At 44.5% G+C, this 8,883-nt stretch overlaps 1 long non-coding RNA gene across 1 annotated transcript; it reads right to left on the bottom strand.

Moving 5' to 3' along the window:
* Window positions 1–30: 30 nt before the first annotated feature.
* LOC142491200 (uncharacterized) lies at window positions 31–7,560 on the bottom strand. The gene is made up of 3 exons (XR_012800340.1): window positions 7,369–7,560; window positions 1,911–2,025; window positions 31–297 (listed from the first exon to the last, which is right to left on the bottom strand). It is a non-coding gene; the product is annotated as an uncharacterized LOC142491200 (long non-coding RNA).
* Between the last annotated feature and the right edge of the window lie 1,323 nt (window positions 7,561–8,883).

The raw sequence follows: 8,883 nt of genomic DNA on the forward strand, positions 1-8,883 counted from the left end.
AAACGTCACCCTGGCCGCAGCCTAAGAGATAATGGTTGCAGACCTGTCTAAGACATGTGAATGTGCTCACAGGTGACATTTTTATTTGCTATGCAACTATTCCAAATCCAATGGGGGTAATATGTGGAGCAGAAAACTATTTGCTACATCAGTCATGCTCACGATTCATCTTATGTTACAGAAATGCCTTCTTTATTTATGTTCCGATGTAGATTATTCAGTTAAGGTTTCCTGTTAATGCTCTTGCTCTTCTTTCCCCTTCACCACATTCTTCCGTAAGTGTTTGGAACACAGCATCTGTTGGAAGATAAAAGGATATTTCACAATATAATTCAGAGCTTATTCAGATTTATCTTCGCTTCTTTGTTTTCTTCTGCTGGAAGTTCTGGCCCATGTGATACATTGCATGTGTATAAACACTGTTCTGCTTTCAACCATACATACCAAGTAAAGATGAGAGGCGGAAACATTTATTTAGCTCCGTAAGTGAGAGAAGAAAAACAAAAGTGGGGATGTTCCATGGCACAGACCTTCATCAGTTCATAGCTCCGACCAACACATTGGTTTCTTGTGTAGTTTCCCAATGTGGAGAGCTGGTTATCATAGGACAGGGGTGATCAACTCCAGTCTTCTAGAGCCACCACCAAGTCAGGTTTTAAGGCTATCCCTGCTTCAGCACGGGTCATGGACTGAGCCACCTGTGCTGAAGCAGAGATATCCTTAAAACCTGACATGTTGAGGACTGGAGTTGGCCCCCTCTTGTCTTAGGGGCAGAGGAGACTTACAAGGGGTGCTCAATGAGAAAGGAAGGGACATACATACTGCACAAGGAGAAGGAGTGACAAACACAGAGGGACAGAGGGAGCGGGGACAGAGGAAGTGGAGAACGGAAAGCAGGAACCCAATTAATTTATCCCACTATGTGGAATCCTTATTCTTTTAAAAATATGTTTTCATGGAGGTGCATTACCCCCAAACCTTGGTCATCTTGTTTTGTGCAGAGAGCTGGTTCAAAAGACTAAGGAAGTAGGGAGAACGGTGCACTGAATTCATAGGGAGAAGGAGCGGCTCAGTGAGTAAAGACACACTCTATATACAACGACACTGAATTTGAAACAGGATGCTGGTTCAATTCCTGGTGTCAGCTCCTTGTGACCTTGGGCAAGTCACTTTATCTCCCTGTGCCTCAGGCACCAAAACCATAGCGTGTAAACTCATCTGACTGTGCCTGTAACAATCCTTTGTACTGCGTACCGCGCACTATATACCGGCACCCCATAACGGGACCTGTATCTCGGGAAGCAGCAGGTTCCCGTTCCTCAAATCAACACGGTTCTGCTCCCGAGACCCCCTGCTCATCTACACTAGTATTAAAATTCATATTAAAACAGCTTCATTACCTTAGTGACTTGCCGCTATGGCAATGAAGGGGTAAACTTCAATAGCCTGGTTCTTGGGCTAATAGAATAGGCCCTATAGTGAGATATAATATGATATTCTGCCGTGACACTTTATTTATAAAAATATTTTACCAGGAAGTAACACATTGAGAGTTACCTCTCGTTTTCAAGTATGTCCTGTGCACAGAGTTATAACAATACATGGTTACATTAAAAGAACAGAGGTTATACAGTCAATTCACAGACATTTCATGGACAGACAGAGTTGGAAAATTGGGTACAGGGGATAAAAGGGTTGGAGAGTTTCAGATTGAAATAAAGAAGCTTTAACATCACCAAACATCAGCAAATGGCAGCAAATAGCTCACACCCTTTGGCTGCCCTTCAGCTGACAAACACTGTCAATGAACCTTATGCAAATTCTGTGTTATAACCGAGCAGGATGTGTTGTGTTATTGTTGGAGGAAAAGATCCCGCTCTACATCCCAATTGTTACTGTCAATAACTTACACGTTTCCTTCTGCACAACCCTTAGATCCCAGCGAACTTTCATGAGCAAAGCAGGCGAGTCGGCAGTATCCCTGGTAATCGGCACATCCCCAGATGCCAAAACTCGCCCCATTACCTGTAATCAGAAAATAATGGTAAGTATCTATTCTCCCAACAGGGATTAGGAAAGGACAGCGAATAATAGGTGTGATATTCAACTCCTATTGTGAACAGAAATGGTGCAGAGCGCTAATGCTAGGTCAACTGTGAAGCGAACTATTAATAATAACGCGATATATATACGAATTCACAATAAATAACGTTGAATAAACACAATGGGAATGGGAAGCCGCGCAAGCAGGTTCACTGATTGATCTAAGTCAGAAAGCATTGAAATAGGAAACAAGTGACTATCCAGCGCCTCCAAAAAAACAAAACAACACGTAATGTCCAGAGCAGTTAGAAACTAAGCGGATATAGAGTCAAACCATGTGGAAATATCCTGACCAGCGTGTCCGGAATGATGAATGACTCCAGATGGCAATCAGGTGGACATCAGGACGTTTGGGGAGAGGTGAACAGAAACAACATCGTGTGATACTGTATTATGTGAGAAATAACTAACTTACAAACAATAAAATGCTGACAAACAGTGGTATGTTGTGGTCCTTAGTGGTGATGTATCAACATAAAGAAAAGACAAATACAATTGCTACATTTTCACTTTGCCCCCCCAAACTCTGGAGCTGATGCCCCCGGCACAAAACTTGGAGCAAAGACCTTAATACATTGACGCAGAGACGCAAGATAAGAATTACGCTATTGGTGTCAACATTTGCCGAGATACATGGCCCCCGTGGGGTTTTTGTTTGCTTGCTATGTTACTCAGGGCGCCGACAGATTTCCCGGGGCCAAGGACTATAGTTTCGACCGGGGTCCCCCCTCCCCTCCATGTCAGCGGCCTTGCGTTCCCTACCCCGTTTCACACCTTTATTTCTCTCTGTCTCTCCCCCCCTTACTCCTCTATCTGCCTCACTCACTCTTTCCTCTCACTCTCCCCCTCCGCTATCACTCAATTACCCACCTCTCACTCAATCCTGCTCCCTCCATCCCCCCTATTGCCACACATTCCCCCTTCCCCTTGGCCACACACACACACACACACACACACACACACACACACACACACACACACACACACACACACACACACACACACACACACACACACACACACACACACACACACACACAATTCCTCCCCAATACCCATACAATCCCCCCGCTCCCCCCCCCCCCACAGTGCGTGCCCACACAAACCCCCCCATAATAATTATCCCCCCACAATACACACACAATGTCCCTGAATTCAAAACACTATCCTCCTCTAATACAAACACCACTACCCCCAAAATTAATTCACCACTACCCCCCAAATAGAAACACTACCTCCCAATACAGACACCACTACCCCCCAAATAGAAACACTACCTCCCAATACAGACACCAGTACCCCCCTAATAGAAACACTACCTCCCAATACAGACACCAGTACCCCCCTAATAGAAACACTACCTCCCAATACAGACACCACTACCCCCCCAAATAGAAACACTACCTCCCAATACAGAAACCACTACCCCCAAATACAAACACCAATAGCCCCCAAAATAAAGACACCACTACCCCCCCCCCAGATACAAACACTACACACTTACCTTGGGGGTGGTCTCAGGTGCCCCCGCTGTCCCGGGCCTCTCTCCAACGCCGGGCCCCCCTCTCTCTCCTGCCTGTGAGTGCCAGAAACTGGTTTCCAACTTCCGTGTGCCCTCCACTTCCGGCGGGGGAGAGAGGCCCAGCGTGGGAAGACAGAGGCAGCATCTGGAGAGAGGTGGGGCTCGGCGGTGGCAACCAGAGGCCCAGCAACTGGATACAGAAGTTGGGCCCAACTTGGAGAACCGTCCGAGCCCCCCCACAGCCGGCTCTCCCCCACAACTCCTGTCGGCGGCTCTGTTATAACTCATAACAATTAGCAAACAGACGTGTGCGCTCTCAGTTTACATATGAATGAGATGCTGATTGGATATCGAGATGCTGATTGGTTATCCCTTAAACAAACTCTTATTGGGGTTCTCTGAACAACCACTTTGTTGCAATGTAATTATTACACAAGATCCTACTACACAAATGTATTGATTCCTTGGTTGCAAACCTGTCTGGGATACAAAAGCACCACAAGTGGTATTTTTATTTTTTGGTACCTTGGGTAGTATTTCCTTTTTGCACGGTTCTTTCCTTCCATGTGTGTGTGTGTGTGTGTCAGTCGTGATATTTTTTGTAAGGGATAAAGGTGCCTGGACCCTAACTAATTAATATCTAAACAGCAATCGTGCATCCAGCTTTAAATAAAGAAATGTGGCTGAAAAAGAATATATCCACTGTGAGTTAGTACTGTGTTGTAGACCCATTGTAATAATTTCCTTTCTTCTGTTGCTCGACTGCAAAAACTCTGACTCAGGCCCTCATTCTCTCCCGTCTCGATTACTGTAACCTCCTGCTGTATGGCCTTCCTGCCTCTCACCTGTCTCCCTTACAATCTATCCTAAACGCTGCTGCCAGAATCACTCTACTCTTTCCTAAATCTGTCTCAGCATCTCCCCTGCTGAAATCCCTCTCCTGGCTTCCTATCATATTTCGCATCACACACTCAATTCTCCTCCTCACTTTTAAAGCTTAACACTCTCTGCTCCTCCTTACATCTCAGCCCTAATTTCTCGCTATGCACAATCCGAACTCAAGGATATCTTCTCTCTACCCCTTTTGTATCTAAAGCCCTCTCCCGCCTTAAACCTTTCACACTGACTGCCCTACACCTCTGGAATACCCTTCCACTCAATACCCGACTAGCACCCTCTCTATCCACCTTTAAGACCCACCTTAAGACACACCTCGTTAACGAAGCATATGAGTAGCTCCATGGCGGATAATTAACACCTCATACATAAACCTTGGCCCCCTGCAGACACACTTACCAGAACACCCTCCCACTGTCTCTGTACGTTATTCCTGCCTACCAATTAGATTGTAAGCTCTTCGGAGCAGGGACTCCTCTTCCTAAATGTTACTTTTAAGTCTAAAGCACTTCTTCCCATTATGTGTTATTTGTATTATTTGTTATTTATATGATCGTCACGGGTATTACTGCTGTGAAGCGCTATGTACATTAATGATGCTATATAAATAAAGACATACATACAATTTCATAATCATATATATAGTTCATTATTCTACTAGCGATATTGGTCCTGGAGAAATGTAATTTAATTGAGGGTTGTGATACATTTTTAAAGGGCTAACATGAGAGTTCTTGATAGATTAATTTGATAGCCACCTGTGCTGAAGCAGGGACTGATTGGGCCACCTGTGCTGAGGCAGGGATATCAGGAAAACCTGTCCTGGGGAAGGGGCTTGAATGCTGGAGTTGAGCACCGCTGCACTTTAATTTAATCTATCAAAACCTCTGGTGTTAGTCCTATAGAAGGTATCACAACGTACAACGAATCTACATGTCTCCAGGATCAATATGCTACATTATCATGTCTAATGTTTATTTTTTACCCCACAAAATAGCTCTTCTCTGTCAGCGCTTAATGTCTATTGGAATGGCTTCTGTTGCGCCTGTGTATTTTGACGGGGTAATGCCGCCATCTAGTGGTAGAAAATGCCAACAACATTTGGAATGTAAAAGTTTGCAAAGGTACAGAGCCCATTAGTGCCCCTGCATGTCTCCTACTGGTCCCCAAACCAGCTTCACAGAGCGTCACATGTCATGCAGCGATTAAACAGCAGATATCCATTCTGAACAGCGACATGAAAATGAGCACAATGGGAGTGTCACTTTTAGCTTTCTATCTATTTCTTATTGAATAAGCCCCTAAAAAGGTTAGCTTTACGGTTGCATCCTCTGCGCCAATGTATAAGTACCTTTTTGCAGTTTGCCACTGGCATCAATAAGCAATTTGATGACTGGTTATTTGAAGATTTGGAGTAGAAGTTACTTGGGGCATCCTATCTGTGGCTGTATCCCAGTTGACACCTCAAGGACGTGGTCACGGGCGGTTCCCAGCACAAGAACAGATCACTTCCATTCCGATCGCATTCTACCCCCAAAACTGAGCTTTTCTAGCATGATGGACCCTGTACATCATAAGGGCCGGCACTCTAGGGGGCCCTACTGTATGTCTTGGGGCACTCAAATGGTTAAACCTCAAATATAAATATTAATATTGCACACACATACACTACATACTGTATACTGTAGTGCCGACGAGTATTCTAAAACAAATCTGAATGGGACTGCCAGGGACCCCTGCTGTGTTAATCCGATGGGCCATTAGTCTCTGCAGAAATGTCACTGAAATGTTTGCAGCATGTACCCAGCTTGTACCTGGGTCTTGTTGGTGATAGCCCCAGATTTTCCAAGGCAAGTTTAAGGCAAGTTTTAGAATACTCGGCGGCGCACCTGTATGTCATTTGATTTGTTTGAATGTTTTTGTAGTGTTCAGTGCCTCATAAATAACAATGGAAAATCTGGTTGCCCCAAGCTATACTACTGCAGCAATACTACTGTGGACCTGATAAAGTTCTATAATAGGATTAAAATCACTTGCATACATTTTCCCTCTGATTTGAGCATGCCAGGAGCACCGGTTTTGTATTGCATTCACTAGGGCAATCAGGAAACACACACATAGTTTATGCTGTCCAATACTGTAGGGACAAGAGGAACAAGAAAGCCTCTTGACCTGAATGGGTTAACATCTGGCGGAAAATAAGAAAAGCATGGCAGAAAAATAAAGTGAATATATTGATACTGTGAGTGGCACAGAGAATAGCAGTGTTAATATTTAATATTGCAAAGAAAGAAAAAGACACAGCATTTGAGATGAATAATAATAACTTGCATCCATTGTAGGTGTTATTATACTTTTAAATGGACCAAGCATAGTTCTTCATTAATGTAATATGTACAGAGCTTTCGAAATCTCACAGGTCCCTTCTTCATATGCAAGGATATACAGGTGAGGTTTGCAAAGCTCTACAAACAATAGTACGTCCACGAAGATCTGTATTGTTGGACTATTAAAAGGGATCACAAACTGCATAGAGTCTACAGTTGTCTCAGATCGGTGCACCTGCTAGAACTTTGCATTTCAACAATAAATAATATGAGTGACGTGCAGGACCATTGTTTCAGTTCGGTTTTTACCTTCATGGTGGAGGTCAGGACGTGACCAAATATTGACACGACATCGACATCCTCCAGGTCAAGTCGCAAGCCAACATGTCAAGCTGTGGCTGAAACATTGGCACAGGACTTTCAACAAGCGCTGTATGCAGTGTACCAGATTTAAATGTATTCATAAAAAGTAAACAAATATAACCATGTTTATGTGCATATAACCCGGTGTCTACTTACTGTAATCCATGGTTACAGCCAGCAGGACTATGAGAAATAATGCAGATCGGCCCATGGTCTTGTGTCAGGTCTACGCGTAGTGTTGCTGTTCTAAATCCACTGTGTCCTACCTCCAAATCATTTATAGTCCTCCGGTGCTGTACATTTGGTTGCCAAATAAATAGAGAATCTGTCACAGTGCAGGATGGGGGCTGGATTGGTCCTTGTTGTTTTGTTGTTGAACAGAGTTTCAATAGACCCAACTAGGGCTGTTCCACTTTTAAATCACATTTGCTAAAAGGAAATGTAATTATATTGTGGGATGGAGATCTACAACCAGCACATTTGTCACATGAAGCTACCAAGAAGGAACACATCGTTTCTCTTTTATGGGGGTTAATTGTGGCGGGGGGTGGGGGGGAGGGGGAAATCTAATTTGGACTATGAAGAAGGCACGGCATTAGTCATGAGACAGGAGGTCTATACAAGGAGAAGACTGTGCTGGATGTAATGAGAAAGATGTGGTCAGATTTGCCCTTTTAAAGGATCATGAGCACACGTAACACAGTGTAACAAATCTTATGATATTCCTGTTCATTTAGTTAACCCCTTCCCTGCTAGAAGGGCCTATAATCCATTGCAATGTAGGTTCCTGACCCGGGAAACTGCAAGGGAGCTCCCCTCTCCCCAAGAAACCCAGAACCCCACATAAGTAACACACCAAATGCAACAACACAAGGTACAAGGCCGTGGTTTATTTAACCATGAAATAATTGGTAAGCGCTAACCCTGTCAGTGCGCTCGCTCATTGGTTTAAAGGTCCTTGAACCGATAACCCATGACACCCAAGCCGGGGCCCACATAACCCGGCCATTGACGTGAGTGGGCTCCAGGAACGCATGTTTAAATGAGCCCCACCCACTCGCCACTCCCAGCCCCACGGGGCGTAACCGAGTACAGAGCCCCTTCGGGCAAGAATAAGCACACTCACCCACCCAACTGCCTCCGTGACAGAGGCAAGAAACTCAACACTTTGACCCCATAAGGGTAACAAAAAAACAAAGACTTATCTCCCCCTCCGTTAAGGAACTCCAGTCTTTACTCTCATACAGTATATCTTCCTTTATTTTATGTAAATAAAACTTCAACTGTAACATAACCTGGCAGGGTGAGGACAAACCATGAGCCCTGCCAGCCGACCTAAATAGATACCCTCGCCCCTCCCTCACCTTGACCGCGTCACCCAATCGCACAAAGGTGTGGGGGGAAAGAGGTCAGGAAGGACCACTATAAGGTAAGAGGGGAGCCTGGTCATGATGGTGCCCTTCACCTAGGGCTCAAGGCAGCTAGAGATAGGTGAAGATGTCAAACTCCTTTTCCCTGAATTTCTCAAGCTTTCCGTCAATCCAAATTTTCCGTCATTAATCAAAAACCACCATTGGATGTTTAAAAATCCAATTCGCGGATTCCACCATACGTTTTAAGATGATTCAAATCCGCCAACGGATTGCGGAATTCGCGTATTGGATTGTCACT

Source organism: Ascaphus truei, chromosome 3 (genome assembly GCF_040206685.1).
Source record: "Ascaphus truei isolate aAscTru1 chromosome 3, aAscTru1.hap1, whole genome shotgun sequence".
In the NCBI taxonomy this organism is placed as follows: domain Eukaryota; kingdom Metazoa; phylum Chordata; class Amphibia; order Anura; family Ascaphidae; genus Ascaphus; species Ascaphus truei.